The sequence below is a fragment of the Lathyrus oleraceus genome, chromosome 3 (genome assembly GCF_024323335.1).
Source record: "Lathyrus oleraceus cultivar Zhongwan6 chromosome 3, CAAS_Psat_ZW6_1.0, whole genome shotgun sequence".
Lineage (NCBI taxonomy): Eukaryota > Viridiplantae > Streptophyta > Magnoliopsida > Fabales > Fabaceae > Lathyrus > Lathyrus oleraceus.
This window is the reverse complement of record NC_066581.1, coordinates 33795970-33814101: the sequence shown is the minus strand read 5'-3', so window position 1 is coordinate 33814101 and position 18132 is coordinate 33795970. Positions and strand designations below refer to the sequence as shown.

The following is an 18132-nucleotide window of genomic DNA, read 5'->3' as shown; positions in this document are numbered from 1 at the left end:
AACTTCGGAGAAACCATTTTCTTAAAGCAAATCCTCTTGTTCTTCAAGAGGCATACTTTGCTTGAGGACAAGCAAGAATCTAGTTGGGGAGAGTTGTTAGATGCCCAAAAGTGCTTATTTGAGCTATCATATGTGGGCATCTTTCACTCTATTTCCCTGCTAAAATTGTCAAAATCACCTTGGTTTTTGATGAAATGCATTACATTGATAAACAAGCTTGGTGCCCTTGATTTGTGTGTTATTATGCAGAAAGAAGGCATGAAATAATTGAAATTGAAGACACAAGAAAGTTGGCAAAGGAACCAAAGCAAACAAGCATTCATCAGCCTGCTCGCTAGGCGAGGGCTGTGGCGAAGCACTGGTTCGCTAGGCGAGCTCCAAGCGAAAAGCTCCAGTAAATTGTCAATAAATTCGCCAGGCGAGCTGACAGCGAAGGTGGTAGCGAGTTTGTTCTGTTTTGGTGAAAAGCGCAGCCAACACTCACTCGCTAGGCGAAGCTCTAGCGAGTCCCCAGCGAGCATTCCAGTAGCAAAACCTCTCAACCTCGCTGGGGCGAAGGTTGAAGCGTGTCCTTCGCTAGGCGAAGGTATGTTCGCTAGGCGAACATGACAGTTCAGCAGACCCTGTTTCTCTGGGCGCAGGTGCCTTATGTGCCCATATTAGACCCTCGCTAGGCGAGCCATTCTGCTCGCCTAGCGAGCATGACAGCCCAGCAGAGGTCTATAAGTAGCAGGTGCCACTTTTGAGCACCATACCTAGTTTTACCTCATTTTTACCAACTTTTTCCACTTTTGTACTTTGGAGAGATATTTTACAGCATTGTTCTAGGGGATCTTTTATGCCCTAATTTTCATTTCTCTTCATCTTAGAACCATCTTCTACAAAAAGAAGGTGGATTCCCATCCAACTTCGATTATCCGACTTGGATGTTGATCAACCTTCTTTCCTTACTTGCCGACCAAGCTACCATGAAAATGAGTAGCTAAGTCATCCATTTGTCAAGGTTAGATGTAGGTGATTACAAAGCTTTGTGTGTAAATGTAAGGATCCTCATATGTAAACTCTTTAATGTAAATATATGATGAAAACTTTGTTTCTATTTAAAACTCTTTGTGTTGGTTTATGATCGAGAGATGTTTACCGACTCTTGACCTAGGTTTTCATCCAAACTTGTTTGTTAGCTAGAGATAGTAATGAATGATTTTGTTCACCATAAGGTTGAACCAAAAAGTTGTCATTTTGATAGATTGTGTTCGAGAGAAACAATGGATCAAAAATGGCAAAACTCACAATGTGTGTTCGAGAGAAACATATTGAGAGGACTTTGTGAAATGATTTATCATCTAAAGGAGTTTATAAGATTGTTGACCGAGCAAATACATGCAAAGTGATCATTGAAACCTAACTTTGGCAATATTTCTCATTTATTCAAACCAAAACTTTTACCGCAATTTATTACTTTTTATGCAAGATAACTTGATTAAAACCAAAACCCTATTGTTACATTGAGCTAAGATTAATACACCCATCGAACGGCGGTGATATCTTACAATCCCTGTGGATACGATAACAAAAACCCGACACGAAATATACTTTCAACAACGACTTTCGATCTTACCCAACGGAATTGAAGTACGGGAAAACTTAAGTTGAAAGTTAAAATAGCCCTTAAGTGTTTCTACGAACAATTGTACGGATTATCAGTTTAATTACGATCCTTACATTCTAACCTTATAAATTTAGTTAGACATGGTAAAGTAAAAGTGCATTAAAGTAAATAAAAGTAGTGCGAGTGCGGAAAGTAAATAAAAGTAGTGCGAGTGCGGAAAATAAATAATTTAAAGCGAGTGCGAGGAAATAAATAAAGTAAAGCGAGTGCGAGGAAATAAATAAAAGTAAAGCGAGTGCGGGAAATAAATAAAGTAAAGGCGAGTGCAGGAAAAAAATAAAGTAAAGGCGAGTGCAGGAAATAAATAAAGTAAAGGCGAGTGCGGGAAATAAATAAAGTAAAGGCGAGTGCGGGAAATAAATAAAGTAAAGGCGAGTAATAAAAACCTGCTCCAATCGGAGGGCTGAGTAAATTGCAATGCGGAAAAGAAAATGGCGGCAGTATTAACTTCCTTCCAAAGTGCTCCAAACTCGATTACAGACTCTATCACAGACTTGATGACACAATTGTGGTAACACTCCAATGCGAAGCGATTACCACTATAAAATACTGAATATATGCCTAAGTGAAACAAATTTGCTTCTGAGTTTGCCTCTGCTCTAAGTTTGGATGATTGTAAAAGTGAATTCGTGTTTCTATTTATAGGCAAGTAAAAAGATGGAAATGACTTGGATGCCCTTCACTTGAAAATAGGAGGGAACCGTTTTTCCTCTTGTGGCGCCCGCCACAAGGCCAAAGTGAGGCGCCTTAGTGGATGTAGTGGGGAAACGTGGGAGTTGAGGGAAGTTGAGTTTGACACGTCATGGCTTGGTCTGTGGCACCCGCCATTGGGTAGGCCATAAGCACAAAATGCTGAATTTTAGGGTTTTTAGCCCTTTTTCGCTCCTTTTCTCGATCGGGGCTCCGATTAAAGTAAAAACCTGAAAACAAAGGAAAACACAGTAATAACACAACAAAATGACAATAAAACAACTAGAATGCATGTGAAATCGGAGTCGAAAATACGTAAATTTCAGTGTTATCAAACTCTCCCACACTTAAACCTTTGTTTGTCCTCAAGCAAAACATTATAAAGCTCATAAAAGAAAAACTGGTGTAAACGAGTGCTTCAGGTAAAAATTCTAAGTTCAAGTTGGGATGCAGTGATAGGTACTAACTGAGTGAACCAAGGGTATCATGATGACATTAATCCGCAAATACGGACATAAACTTCATTCCTATATTAACCAACTCATATTATCCCACAATACCTAGGCCTGCCTCTTCATCTCTTTTTGTGTCCTTTTCATTCAGGCGCAATCACATTAAGCCCGTTATCCGTACATGCTTCATAGTAGAGTGGCCTGTTAGTGATTATGATCTGAGCTTGGGTTTTCTGGCACATAAATATGTGTAAACCCTTTTATTGGACCCAACTATAGTTGTGGGGGATCGGATCATAATCCGTCCTACCGAGTTCAGTGCCAGATACCTCTGAACCAACCAATAGTGGGTACTGCTTTTCTTTTTCTTTTTCTTTTTCTTTTTGTAGCAATTTTTTACAATCCTTTGGTTTAAACGACTTTGTGAGGGTCACCTATACCGGAGTTTCCTTTTTGCTTTTTTTTTTGTTTTTTTTTGTTTTTCTGGATCATTCACTTATTTGCATCGGTCCCCTACGTAGAGGATGCGTAGGCCGGAGCTGACTGCTGAGATAAACTACTAAGGACTTATACGGAAATGATGATTAAGGCCATGGTATATGGGGTTTCGGGAATGATTCCTATATTTACGAAGCTTATGGTGCTAAAACAGATACTGATGTTTCGCAAAGTTCTCCCAAGCCACCGCATCCTTACTCAAAACATGTCCTTAAAACCTGAAAACTTTCGAAATAACACTATTTTCTTTTGCAAAAAATTTTGGTGAGGCTAAAGGTATGGGGAGGTAGGATTGTACTAAGGATCTACTATATTTGGTGACTCGTCAGACTCATGCATTATACTAAGAAGCAAAATAAACAACTAAAAGGAAATAACAATAAATAAACTATCTAAAAACAGTAAAGAAAAAGCGATAAACGAGAAAAGCAATAAAGAAAAGACGATAGAGTCTCCTCCCACACTTAAATCGAACATTGTCCTCAATGTTTCGAAATAAGATAAGGAAGAGTTACCTAGCAACCTATTGCTGACCACTAGTGCCCTCGCCATCCTGAGGTGGATGACGTGATCGGGTACGACAACGGTCTCTTTGATCCATCCTCGCCTACAGGGCATCCTGAGCGGTCCTCACATCTCGAAGGTGACCTAAAATGGTACCCTGAGTGTTTTCTAGGAGAGCAATGTGTTGCTGGTGGTAATGTTGTTGACGGGCTTGTGTATCTGTGATCACTTGCACGGACTGTAGAACAATGTCGTAGGACCTGTCCGTCCTCCGCTGCGATTCTTGCATAAAGCTCATGTTGTCCGTCATTTGTCGCTGGATGGTAAAGAGTAGGTCATCACGCCTTTGCTCTCTAGCCATGTGGTCACGCCACATCTCCTCTGTAATATAGAAGCCAGGAGTGGTACCTGCAGAAGAAGAAGATGGTGCGGTGTGTGGTGGTGAAGGATGATGGGGGGACACATGGGGTACGGGAGATCTCTCTCGCCGATCATATTCATCATCAATGTCTGGTCCCGCCTTGTAACACCCCGATAAAAATAAGATAATTATTTAATTTAAGTTAATATTATATTTATTAATTTAATTAAATAATTGGAATTATTGGATTATTATTATTATTATTATTGGAATAATAATTATTGGAAAATATATATAAGTTGGAAATAGGAAAAAGAGTCCCATTTGGTAAAGAAAGGGTTTTACGTGAAAAACAGAGAAGCGGCTGAAAAGAGGAAAAAGGGCAAAGAGACGGAGCAAGAGGAAGAAGGTTGGAGAAGAGAAAAGCTTGAAGCTTAAAGATTCGCCGGATTAACTCAGGTAAGGGGGGTTTATCGTCGTTTAATGGGTATTATGGGTTAACATGTAATGGGTAGTGATAAACCGTTGAATTGACCCTAATTGGGATGTTGAATGCTGAAAAATTGTGTTGGATAAGTTGTGTTAAAGCTGTAATTGAATCTGTATTTGTGTGAGTTATGATTTCCCGAACGTATAGCTTTTTACGGAATCGGAATCGGAGGTCCGGAAGTCCTCCAACGGCGGAAAATGCGGAGAATTCTGCATTCTGCTTCGTGTTAGCGCAGGAACAGCTTTCTGTCTTGCGTTAACCGGTTAACCCAGGGTGTTAACCGGTTAACACTGTTAGGAATTGTGAGGTATTGTTGTTTTGCTTGCGTTAACCGGTTAACCCAGGGCGTTAACCGGTTAACACTGTTGTGAGTTGTGAAAATATTGTTGTTCTGTCTGCGTTAACCGGTTAACCCAGGGCGTTAACCGGTTAACACTGTTGAGTTTTGCCAGAAAGCGTGTTCTGTGTTGCGTTAACCGGTTAACCCAGGACGTTAACCGGTTAACACTGTTGGAAATTGGAAAAATTAATATTTGAATAATGTGTGCATAATTGGTGTTTGGCCTATATTGGCGTATGATGTAATAGGGATTAATTCCCGCTGTTTTGAGCAGTATAGGTATTAGTGGAGTGTGCTAATACTGTGATTAATTATTTGACATGATATGATGTTTTGATACGTGTGTTGATGAATGTATGATGGTATGCATAATGCTGTGAATGTATATGTTATGTATGCAATTGTGAATGGACTGTTTATGGCTTAGAGTGTGAGCATATGTCCATTGTGGATTATTATTGATGATTTTGCATTGCTAGGTGATTTAGCATGCATATTGTGGTCTTTATGGTGGTAGCTAATTCCCATAGTGAGGAATTAGTGAGTTAGTCATTATGGACTGTTGTTGATGTTTGCATGCTAGGTGAATTAGCGTGCATAGCATGGTCCTTGGGGTGGTAGCTAATTCCCGTGGTGAGGAATTAGTGAGTGAGTCACTAGGTCTCAAATGAGTGGGACTAGTGGGCTTGGTAGCCGTATCTGGATTTGATCGGTGAGGTGAACTATATGTTCACGAATAGTCGGTACCGCATGCATGGAGTCTCATTGCATAATGTATGTATGACGTATAATATGAATGGATGTATTCCAATATTATACGTGTGTTTGTGTTGGCATTGGGTATGAGTATGAATTGTGTTGGTATTGAGTATGCCATTTGAGTTGATGTGCCGTTACCGAATGTGTGATATGATTAGGGTGATTAATGTGTTATTTACTTAGCATTACATGATATTTTATAATGCTTATTATATCGATTGAGGAACTCACCTTTACAACTATTTTTCAAGTAACGAGCAGTGATTGAGTAGAAGCTAGTGCTTGGAGTCTAGTGTAGTCTCCTTAGTGGGTCATGCTCTGATAGATGTAACATCGGGACGGGATGTTTTACCTTGTTGAATAATTTTACATGTAATGTGTTACATGTTTTGCATGATTGATTTGATTTCTATCCGCTGCGTATTGTGCAAATGCTTTATGTTTTGAATTAATAAAAGAGCATGACAGTTATTTGGTGAATGGTGTGAAATGATTGTGTGACACCCTTAATTGCATAATTACTCTGATTGATATATTGCTATTTTAATTAAATATTTGGGGTATTTTAGAAGGGTGTTACACGCCTCATCAGGAATGTTAAGAGGAAGAGGACCCAAAACAGGTGGAGCATCTAAATCATAGGTCCAATTCCTCTCATCACGTATATCTGTACGTCTAGTGCAAGGTAGAATAATAGATGGGATGGCTACACCATGAACCATAAGTGTATAACCTCCTTCTCTCCTTGAACGACACAATTTCATGTCTCTCAGAAATTTTAAGTTAATTGTGCAAGGAGGAAAGGGGTCTAGGGTAGCCATCTCATTGTTCAGGTTGAGTGCCCGAGCAATAGACGTAATCAATCCACCAAAAGAAATCGGTCCCGCCTTATTCAGAGTTAAAATCATATGGGCGAGCATGAACGGAACCGAATTAATTCTCCTATTTGTGAGGCTTCCTTGCAAATATAGAAGCTCTCTAGCGTTAACCTTATTTGGATTCTCCCGGCCAAAAATAGTGCATGCCAATAGATATCTAAAAACTCTGATGGTCGGGTTATGGATAGTGGAGGCAAGAACTCCTTCAAAAGAGTTTATGGAAGTGTTTGATAAACGCTCCCAGAAGGAAAATACCTCAACAGACCATTCGGAATCCAAAGGGGCCTCACAATAGCACCTTCCCCATGAGGGATCCCTAACATGCTGGCTAGTTCATCGGTACTGAATTGGTATTCAACAACAAACATTCTAAATTTGACAGTACCGACTGTGCTAGCAGTGTTAGGGTTGACAATATAAATTAAGGAACTTAAAAATTCGATTGTCAACCGCTCATAGGTGGGTTCTTTGTTTGTAAAGAAATTATGCAAACCTAAGTTGTCTAATAAATGAAAAACGCTATGGTAGATACCTAAAGTATAGAGACAATTTTCGTCAACATACCTTGTCGGGAGGATTTCCCGATTTTGCAACCGTTCAATGATTTTTCTTTGTCTCTCCCCTGGTTTCCCTTCTCGAAGAATGAATCCGTTGAACTCCATTTGAATGCTCTTGAAAAGTGGATGAAGAAGATGAAGTGGTTGGTGAAAAGGTTAGATTTTTACAAAATCCGGCGGATGAAATCGAAAATGGAAAGTGGATTAATGATTTGTGTGGTATGGTGGTTAGGAAAGTATGAGTTTATTGTGGGTTCAAGGATGTTTTCTCAAGGTGAAAAAATGGGTTTGGGAGGTTGTAAGTTGCAAAAATGGTGAAGAAAAGGGGTCTGCCCCGACCATTTACAGACGCGGTGGCGGGCGCCACAAGGCAAAATCTGGCTGGGCCAGATTTTGGTCCTTTGGTTTGGGCTTCTCTTGTCTTTTGGCTTTGAGGGGTCTGGATAGCATTTGTCTTGTGACTCTCCTAGTTTCTTTGACTTGCATAATTTTATAAAAGTAAAAACGAAAATAAAAAGTGAAACTGAAACAAAAACAAAAACAGAAATTAAATATAAATAAATAAATAACTGAAAATTAAAAATGCAAATAAAATAAATATAAAATATATATAGATAAAAAGGAAATACTAATGTATAGTAGTAGTTTATATAATAATCCAAATGCGATAAAAATGAGTAATGCAAATACGAGAAATATATAAAAGAGAAATAAAATGAAATGGTGAGATCAGATATTAGGGGTGTCGTCTGCCTGAGTGGATCCACGGAGCACGGCTATCTCCTTCCTGAGCTCTGCGATCTCCTGATATAGACAATCGACTTCAGTAGCATGGGTGAGATCAGACACTCCCATCTGTAAAGTTAGGTCCGCCACTTCCTGTCTAAGCTCTGCAATCTCTCTACGGCACTCAGCAATCTGGGTGCGTATGTCGGGTGTCTGCAATGAATGATTATTAGAGAAAACAGTGATTCTAGGAGATGGTGGTGTAGGCGTGTATTCAGCAGCGGGTGGTGATCTCGGTGCCTCGACGGTCTCTCCCTGGCCCTCTAGAGCATAACTCCAATTCGCTGGATCATGCACACTGGTCATCATAGGGTTTGGCAGCGTGAAATAATGGATAGCCTCACTGTCGACTAGAAATTGGAACTGACATGGGTGGAAAAAGGCTTTCCTCATCAATCCTCTGGTCAAACAGAAATCGATGTCCATGGTAGTGTATCCACAGTAGGTCCGAAGATGCAACAGCTTGCGAGACAGACCTAAAGCGACAGCAATCTGTATGATGATTCCACCAACATGGATGACTCCTTCGGTGGATCTAGAGATACCGTTGAGATTATTCAATAAAAATTTCCCACATGCTACTGGGCGAGACTGGGATGTGCAAAATAATAGGAAGATCTCCTCTTCACTCAGTAGTGCCTCTGCATCCGGTCTTCCCAGGAAGGAATGTGCTAATATCATCTGAAAGTATCTGAAGGCGGGGTTATGTATGACATAAGATAACTGCTTAGATGGATCCTGGCTTCCGCCACCTGATATATCACTCCAAAACTTCTCCACCTCCTTACCCAGGAAATATCCCATAGGTGTCTCCGGGATAGCATCAGGAGTGGTCTGGAAACCCAACAGGTCGCCGAATTCTTTCTGGCTGAAGGAGTACTCAACTCCGAAAAGTTTGAAAGCAGCATACCCATCTGGTCCAGAATATGGGTCATAGTCGAATGAACTCAGGAACTCCAAAGTCAGGTTCCTATATGTGTTACTCAAGTCATCAGCGAATTCGTCCCAGTGAAGCTGGTGGCTAAGGAATCAGATACTCGGCTCGATACCCAGTGCCTCCATACAGTGCTGGTCAGGATAACGTGTGGGTGCCATAGGGCGCTCATACAAAGCAATGTAGCGCTCCCTCTGAGCATTGTCTCTATAGGCAACATGCATGTCATCAAAACCCTGCATCCTGTAAAAGTTAAAAAAGTGATCCTGAAAATGCAAACCATTCAAATTTTTAGTCTCGATGCAAAATAAGATAAAAATAAAAATAAATGTAAATAAATGCGAAAAAAGGTAAAATGAAAAGAAAAACCATGGGTTGCCTCCCACGCAGCGCTTGTTTAACGTCATTAGCTTGACGATTAGAATTTATACACCTGTAGTAGTAGGAATTGGTGGATCAATCAGGGTGTGGCTTAAGTAGTATGCTGGAATGTCTCCTCCTTCGTAGAGCTTCAGTCTTTGTCCATTTACAATGAATGGAATACAGGTTTGGTTCTTGATTTCTACGGCTCTTGATCTCAGAATCTTGGATATTTCGAAAGGACCAGTCCATCTTGAACGTAGCTTTCCAGGGAAAAGTCGTAACCTAGTGTTGAAATGGAGAACAAAATCGCCTATATTGAAGTTTTTCTTTACTATTCTTTTGTCGTGATAGGCTTTTGTCCTCTCTTTATATATTTTTGCATTCTCGTAGGCAGATTGCCTAAGTTCTTCTAATTTATGAATGTCTAGGGTACGCTTTTCTCCAGCGGCTAGGTAGTCTAAATTCAAAGTTTTAATGGCCCAGTAGGCTTTATGCTCTAACTCGAAAGGTAAGTGACAGGATTTTCCATAAACTAGTTGATAAGGAGTAGTTCCTATAGGGGTTTTGAAAGCGGTTCTATAGGCCCATAATGCTTCTTGAAGCTTCTGAGACCAGTCTCTCCTAGAAATAGAAACAGTTTTCTCTAGGATTTGTTTTATCTCCCTATTAGATACTTCTACTTGGCCACTAGTTTGTGGGTGGTACGGTGTTGTTACTCTATGCCTAACTCCATATTTTCTTAAAAGTTTGTCAAATATTCTCGATATAAAGTGTGATCCTCCATCGCTTATGACTAAACGTGGTGTTCCAAATCTAGGGAATATATAGTTTTTAAATAGTTTGATTACTACCCTAGTGTCGTTTGTGGGTGCAGCTATAGCTTCAATCCACTTAGACACATAGTCTACAACTACTAAGATATACCTGTTTCCTAAGGATGGTGGAAAGGGTCCCATGAAATCTATACCCCATACGTCAAAGAGTTCTACTTCCTGAATGTTTCTTAGAGGCATTTCATCACGTCTTGAAATGTTTCTAGTGCGTTGGCATCTATCATATTTGACAATGCAAGCATAGACATCGCGCCACATGGTAGGCCAGAATAGGCCAGCTTGAAGAATCTTGGCGTATGTCTTAGAGGTGCTCGCATGTCCACCATAAGGTGCAGAATGACAATGCTCGATAATACTATTTACCTCTTCTTCTGGAACGCAACGGCGAAAGATGCCATCTTTACCCCTTTTGAAAAGGAGCGGTTCGTCCCAATAGAAGTTTCTCACATCGTGGAAGAATTTCTTCTTACGGTGGTAGTCAAGATCAGGGGGTACTATATCAGCAGCTAGGTAATTAACGAAATCTGCATACCAGGGTACGTTATTTATTGCTAAGGAATTTTGGGGGTGCTCAAAAGGATTTAGGTTATTATCTTCAATGGTTTCTACTTTAGCTATCAGTCTATCATAGGCGAAATCATCATTTATGGGTACTAGTTCAGGTTTTAGATGTTCTAGCCTAGAAAGGTGATCGGCTACTATATTTTCAGTGCCTTTTTTATCTCGTATATCTAAATCAAACTCTTGTAGTAATAGAATCCATCGGAGTAACCTGGGCTTGGCATCTTTTTTACTTAATAGGTAACGAATGGCAGCATGATCGGTGTAAACAATAATTTTTGCTCCTACTAGATAAGATCTAAATTTGTCTATAGCGAAAACTACAACGAGTAATTCTTTTTCGGTTGTTGCGTAGTTAAGTTGGGCAGCAGCTAGGGTTCTACTGGCATAATAAATGGCATGTGATTTTTTATCTTTCCTTTGTCCTAGAACGGCTCCAACTGCATAATCACTAGCATCGCACATTATCTCAAAAGGTTCCGACCAATCAGGCGGTTTCATAATGGGTGCTGAGATTAGTGCTTGCTTTAAAAGATTAAATGCGTCATTACATTTTTCATCAAAAATGAATTCAGCATCTTTCATTAAAAGTCCGGTTAACGGTTTTGTTATTTTGGAGAAGTCCTTAATAAAACGCCGGTAGAATCCAGCGTGTCCAAGAAAGCTTCGGACTTCTCTGATGGTTTTTGGGGGTTTTAGGTTTTCTATAACTTCTATTTTAGCTTTATCTACCTCTATACCTTTTTCGGAAACTATATGTCCTAAAACTATTCCTTCGGTCACCATGAAATGACATTTTTCCCAATTTAGCACGAGGTTCACCTCCACGCATCTCTCCAGGATTTTCTCAAGGTTAGCAAGACAATTGTGGAAATCGAATCCGCAAACCGAGAAATCATCCATAAACACTTCCATGATACCATCTAGGTAATCTGCGAAGATTGACATCATGCAGCGTTGGAAAGTAGCTGGGGCGTTACAGAGGCCGAATGACATTCGTCTGTAGGCAAAAGTTCCATAAGGGCATGTAAAGGTAGTTTTTTCTTGATCTTCAGGGTGAATAGGTATTTGGAAGAATCCAGAGTATCCATCTAGATAACAGAAGTAAGAGTGTCTGGCTAGACGCTCCAACATTTGGTCTATAAATGGTAAAGGGAAATGATCCTTCCTAGTTGCTTTATTTAATTTTCTATAATCTATACACATCCGCCATCCTCCTTCTAAACATTTTGCTACATGTTCGCCTTTATCGTTTTACACGACTGTGATGCCTCCCTTTTTAGGTACTACATGCACAGGGCTCACCCACTTACTATCCGAGATCTGGTAGATTATACCTGCCTCAAGTAACTTAAGAACTTCCTTCTTAACAACATCACTCATTATAGGGTTTATCCTTCTCTGATGTTCCCTAAAGGGTTTTGAATCTTCTTCGAGCGAAATCCGATGCATGCATACGGATGGGCTTATACCTTTCAGGTCAGAGATATTATATCCTAAGGCTGAGGGATATCTTCCTAAAACGTCTAAAAGTTGGTTCGTTTCCTCTTGGCTCAAGGTAGCACTAACTATAACTGGACGGTTCATCTTTTCATCGAGGAACTCATATCTCAGGTTCTTAGGCAGTTCCTTAAGTTCTAAGGTTGGTTTCTTAGGGCATGGCATAGGATCTGGGGTAAGGGATAAACATTCATAAAGGTTATCATCGATGTAAGGTTCTTTAAAGTCATCATCTTCCTTTATGGGGGTTGATGGTAACTTAATAATTTCTTTTTATTCTAATTCTCTAACACATTCATCAATGATATCTAAGGCATAACACGAGTCTCCCATCACAGGTGCCATAAGAATGGCTCCTGCAGTCGATAAGAATGGTCTACCTAGAAGGATTGGTATATCATTATCCTCTTTGATGTCCATGACGACAAAATCAGTGGGGATAAATAGTTGACATATCCTAACAGGAACATCTTCTAAAATGCCTATCGGATATTTGACAGATCTATCGGCTAACTGAAGTGACATCTTAGTGGGTTGTAATTCTCCTAAGTTTAACCTCTCACAAACTGCTAGAGGCATTAAGCTCACACTAGCTCCTAAGTCTAGAAAAGCTTTTTCGATGACATGATTACCCAAAAGGCAAGGAATGGAGAAATTTCCAGGATTTTTATCTTTCTTTGCTAATTTGTCCTCGGAAATAGCATTACATTCCAAAGGCTTCGGATCGTCAAGTCTACGTTTGTTGGTAAGGATGTCTTTCAGAAACTTTGCATAAGAAGGTATTTGGGTGATGGCTTCTATGAAAGGGATTTCTACATGAAGTTTTTCTATAACTTTAATAAATTTTTGATACTGTTTATTGATCTGGGTTTGTTTGAGTCTTTGCGGATATGGTATAGGTGGTTTATATGGCGGGGGCGGTACGTAAATTTTATCTTTAGGTTCTTCTCCTTTCTCTCGACCTTCCTGGTTTTCAGATTCCTCTGGTTCCTTTACTTCGTCCGGGGGTTTGGTATATTCCTTAGAAGTTTCGGGTTCACTCAATTTGGGGTTTGGTGGCTCATCATAAGCGTTCCCACTTTGTAGGGTAATGGCATTGGCTTGTCCTCTCGGATTTTGTTGAGGTTGTCTAGGGAATTGTCCTCCAGGTGTAGTCTGAGGGGCTTGGTTTAAAGCTACCTGAGAGATCTGGGTTTCAAGCATCTTAGTATGAGTAACTATTTGGTCAACCTTGGTTCCTAACTGAGTAATCAATTTGTTAACATGAATGTTTTGGTTCATGAACTCCTTGTTTTGTTGGGTTTGAGCGGTGATAAAATTTTCCATAATTTTCTCAAGGCTCGACTTTGGTGGTACAGGTTGCATAGGTTGGTTTGATCTAGGGGCTTGATAACTAGGTCTCGGAGGTGCATTATTTTGAATAGGGTTATTGTTTTTATAGGAGAAGTTCGGGTGATTCCTCCATCCAGGGTTATAGGTATTTGAATATGGGTTCCCTTGGGTGTAGTTCACTTGCTCAGAGTGGGTTTCGTTCAATAGACTGCATTCAGCGGATTGGTGTCCTTGGGTTCCACATATCTCACAATCCGACGAAACTGCGGCTACAGTATTCGGGTTTATGCACATATGCTCAACTCTGAGGGCTAATGCGTCCATTTTTGCTTGCATCATGTCTATAGAGCTTAGTTCATGCACCCCTCCTTGGGCTTCCTTCTTCTCAACTGTCGCTCGTTCGACTCCCCATGATTGATGGTTTTGAGCCATATCTTCAATGAGGGCACTAGCTTCAGGATAAGGTTTGTTCATCAGAGCACCGCCTGCGGCAGCGTCGATGGTCATCTTTGTGTTGTAATGAAGTCCATTATAGAAGGTTTGAATGATTAACCAATTTTCTAAGCCATGATGTGGGCATGCTCATAACAACTCTTTATATCTCTCCCAATCTTCGAACAACGATTCTCCTTGGTTTTGGGTAAATATAGTTATATGGTTTCGAAGAACGGCGGTCTTACTCGGGGGAAAATATCTAGCAAGAAAAACTCTCCTAAGGTTATCCCAAGTCGTAATGGAATTGGGTGGAAGGGAATCTAACCATGATAGAGCTTTATCTCTGAGGGAAAAAGGAAATAATCTTAAACGTATTGCCTCAGGAGAAGCTCCATTGGTTTTAAAAGTATTTGCTAATTGAAGAAATATTTTTAAATGCTGGTTAGGGTTCTTGGTAGCGAGACCTGCAAATTGTCTCTGTTGCACTAGTTGCAACAGGGATGGTTTAAGTTCAAAATTATTGGCTGGAATGATTGGGTTTACTATACTAGAACTAGGTTCTTCGTTAGATGGTTGAGCGAAGTCCTTAAGAGGTCTTTGGTTTTGATCTTCGACCATAGCTCTCTTAATTCTATGAAAGAATAAACATGCGCGAGCGTAACGTTCAGGTTCCGCCAGAGGGTATACTAAGCTTAAACTTCCGGTGCTGCGAGTTCTTCGCATTGACCGGCAGGAAATAGCCTAAGTCTAAACGATATAACAACAGGAAAATGAAATTTGACGAAATTGGTCCCCGACAACGACGCCAAAAACTTGATGTGGGCTTTTCGCAAGTATACGAACGCGTCAGAGTAATATAAAAGATTATCGAATCCACAGAGACCAAGTGTCAATCTATCGTTATCTGTCGTTATGGTGTTTATCAAAGGCAATCGAAATTAGTGTTTTTGTAGTGTGCAATGAAAAGTAAAATGTTGAAATAGATTTATAATTGATAAAGACAGGGTCGAATGTAATTCACGTAATCAATGGATAATCCAAGTACTTGCTAATAGAGCTACTTATGGGCAATGTTTCCTACTTTGAAAAGAACTAATTTAACAGGAAATGTCGCTTTCGTGTATTCAGAACCGAGTTGTACTCCCTAATCAAACCCTCTTATTGTCACTTATAAAAAGGCGCGCATTGCGTTAGAGTAGTAAACCTATTTTTAAGAAATATAGTATCTTGACTAAGTCGAAAAGTATTATAACCTGGACTTCTTAACCAAAAGAGGTTCTTACGAACCAGACTCTAAACTTATAAACGCGTCCGAAAATAGTTTTAAAATCTCTTTTCTTCTTAATGTTAAAAACTCCTAATGAACTAGACAAAGCGCTTTCGCTGTTTTTGAAATAGTTAAAAAACAATTAAGTTTAAATAGACGTTGGATGACTTTCGATCTTACCCAACGGAATTGAAGTACGGGAAAACTTAAGTTGAAAGTTAAAATAGCCCTTAAGTGTTTCTACGAACAATTGTACGGATTATCGGTTTAATTACGATCCTTACATTCTAACCTTATAAATTTAGTTAGACATGGTAAAGTAAAAGTGCATTAAAGTAAATAAAAGTAGTGCGAGTGCGGAAAGTAAATAAAAGTAGTGCGAGTGCGGAAAATAAATAATTTAAAGCGAGTGCGAGGAAATAAATAAAGTAAAGCGAGTGCGAGGAAATAAATAAAAGTAAAGCGAGTGCGGGAAATAAATAAAGTAAAGGCGAGTGCAGGAAAAAAATAAAGTAAAGGCGAGTGCGGGAAATAAATAAAGTAAAGGCGAGTGCGGGAAATAAATAAAGTAAAGGCGAGTGCGGGAAATAAATAAAGTAAAGGCGAGTGCGGGAAATAAATAAAGTAAAGGCGAGTAATAAAAACCTGCTCCAATCGGAGGGCTGAGTAAATTGCAATGCGGAAAAGAAAATGGCGGCAGGATTAACTTCCTTCCAAAGTGCTCCAAACTCGATTACAGACTCTATCACAGACTTGATGACACAATTGTGGTAACACTCCAATGCGAAGCGATTACCACTATAAAATACTGAATATATGCCTAAGTGAAACAAATTTGCTTCTGAGTTTGCCTCTGCTCTAAGTTTGGATGATTGTAAAAGTGAATTCGCGTTTCTATTTATAGGCAAGTAAAAAGATGGAAATGACTTGGATGCCCTTCACTTGAAAATAGGAGGGAACCGTTTTTCCTCTTGTGGCGCCCGCCACAAGGCCAAAGTGAGGCGCCTTAGTGGATGTAGTGGGGAAACGTGGGAGTTGAGGGAAGTTGAGTTTGACACGTCATGGCTTGGTCTGTGGCGCCCGCCATTGGGTAGGCCATAAGCACAAAATGCTGAATTTTAGGGTTTTTAGCCCTTTTTCGCTCCTTTTCTCGATCGGGGCTCCGATTAAAGTAAAAACCTGAAAACAAAGGAAAACACAGTAATAACACAACAAAATGACAATAAAACAACTAGAATGCATGTGAAATCGGAGTCGAAAATACGTAAATTTCAGTGTTATCAAACTCTCCCACACTTAAACCTTTGTTTGTCCTCAAGCAAAACATTATAAAGCTCATAAAAGAAAAACTGGTGTAAACGAGTGCTTCAGGTAAAAATTCTAAGTTCAAGTTGGGATGCAGTGATAGGTACTAACTGAGTGAACCAAGGGTATCATGATGACATTAATCCGCAAATACGGACATAAACTTCATTCCTATATTAACCAACTCATATTATCCCAAAATACCTAGGCCTGCCTCTTCATCTCTTTTTGTGTCATTTTCATTCAGGCGCAATCACATTAAGCCCGTTATCCGTACATGCTTCATAGTAGAGTGGCCTGTTAGTGATTATGATCTGAGCTTGGGTTTTCTGGCACATAAATATGTGTAAACCCTTTTATTGGACCCAACTGTAAACCCTTTTATTGGACCCAACGTAAATTTCAGTGTTATCAGTGAGATTGCTTCAAAATGAAACCCTAGCTCATGTAAGCTCTTTATAATGATCATGTGATCCTCATCTCAAGAAAATACCTAAACTCTTTGTACAAAGGATCTTCTTTAAGCTCTTGACCTGATGATTGCTTAAGCTGCAACAAAAGGTGTTAATGACATATTTTTGTGTTTTTGGTTAGTGAATAAAACAAGGAAAGCAATGATATACAATTCAAGCATGCCTGGTGATCTCAAACCACTCACAGGAGACCCCTACCCAAAGGGAAAGGGAGCCAAGATGCTCAATGATCCTTGAGGCTATGCAATGCAATGCTATGATGCCATGAGGGATCTTAGGGACAAAATTGGGGTCTTACACCTTCTATATTGTGTTGATGTGTGTATGTCGTTATTCTCGCATTGTAATTATTGTAGGTTGCTGCTTGTGATTTGCGGTCTTTCGAGAGAGGTTATGAATGATTTAAGTAGAGTCGTGTTTTTGGTTGTTTTTGCAGAACTCAGTTTCTTCCCCTCTCATTGGCTTCAAATGTGTCTGTTATATCAAGAAGTATTATAACTGTTAGAGGAGTTTTAGGGAGTAAGATTTGAGTCAGTTAAAACTGACTTCATTTGAGGGGATTTATGGATTGAGACAAACGTGAAGTTTGGTATTTGACTCAGAAATCGTAACTGGTTTTTTTAAGTGAGATTCAGTTAGAGAAATTTGGGGGGAGTGATTCATTGACTCAGCTAGAGTGAAGTGAAAGTGAGGTGAAAAATGCTCATATTGTCTTGGGATTTTGGTTTGGATTTGGAAACATAGTCGTAGGTCTATTTTTTATGCACTTGCTTTCCGGTTTACATAGTCGTAGATTGATCGAATCTCCGAGTATCATTGTCTTTGGTCAACTATTCGATTTGTAGTGACAATAGGATGCAAAAAAATTCTTAACCCGCGATCTTTCGAATTCTTAACAGTTTGTGTACGACTTTATATTCTTTTTCTTGGGCTCTTTGATGTTCATTTTGGCTAAATTGGTATTAACTTGATTTCCTTCTTGTTGACATGTTGCAACATGTTTTAAATGTACCATTGGTGAAGTGATGAAGTTCCAAAAAGACAAGCTCATGCACATGGTTAATCAAGCTCAAATTTGTTCAAAATCGCAACCTTTTGAGGATGCCGAATTGGTGCTAAATGAACCTTATGCATTGCTCCATGAC

At 39.6% G+C, this 18132-nt stretch overlaps 1 non-coding gene across 1 annotated transcript; it reads left to right on the top strand.

Annotated features, from left to right (window-relative positions):
• Positions 1-14069: 14069 nt before the first annotated feature.
• LOC127133906 (small nucleolar RNA R71) lies at positions 14070-14176 on the top strand. Its single transcript, XR_007807708.1, has one exon. It is a non-coding gene; the product is annotated as a small nucleolar RNA R71 (small nucleolar RNA).
• The last annotated feature ends 3956 nt before the right edge of the window (positions 14177-18132 follow it).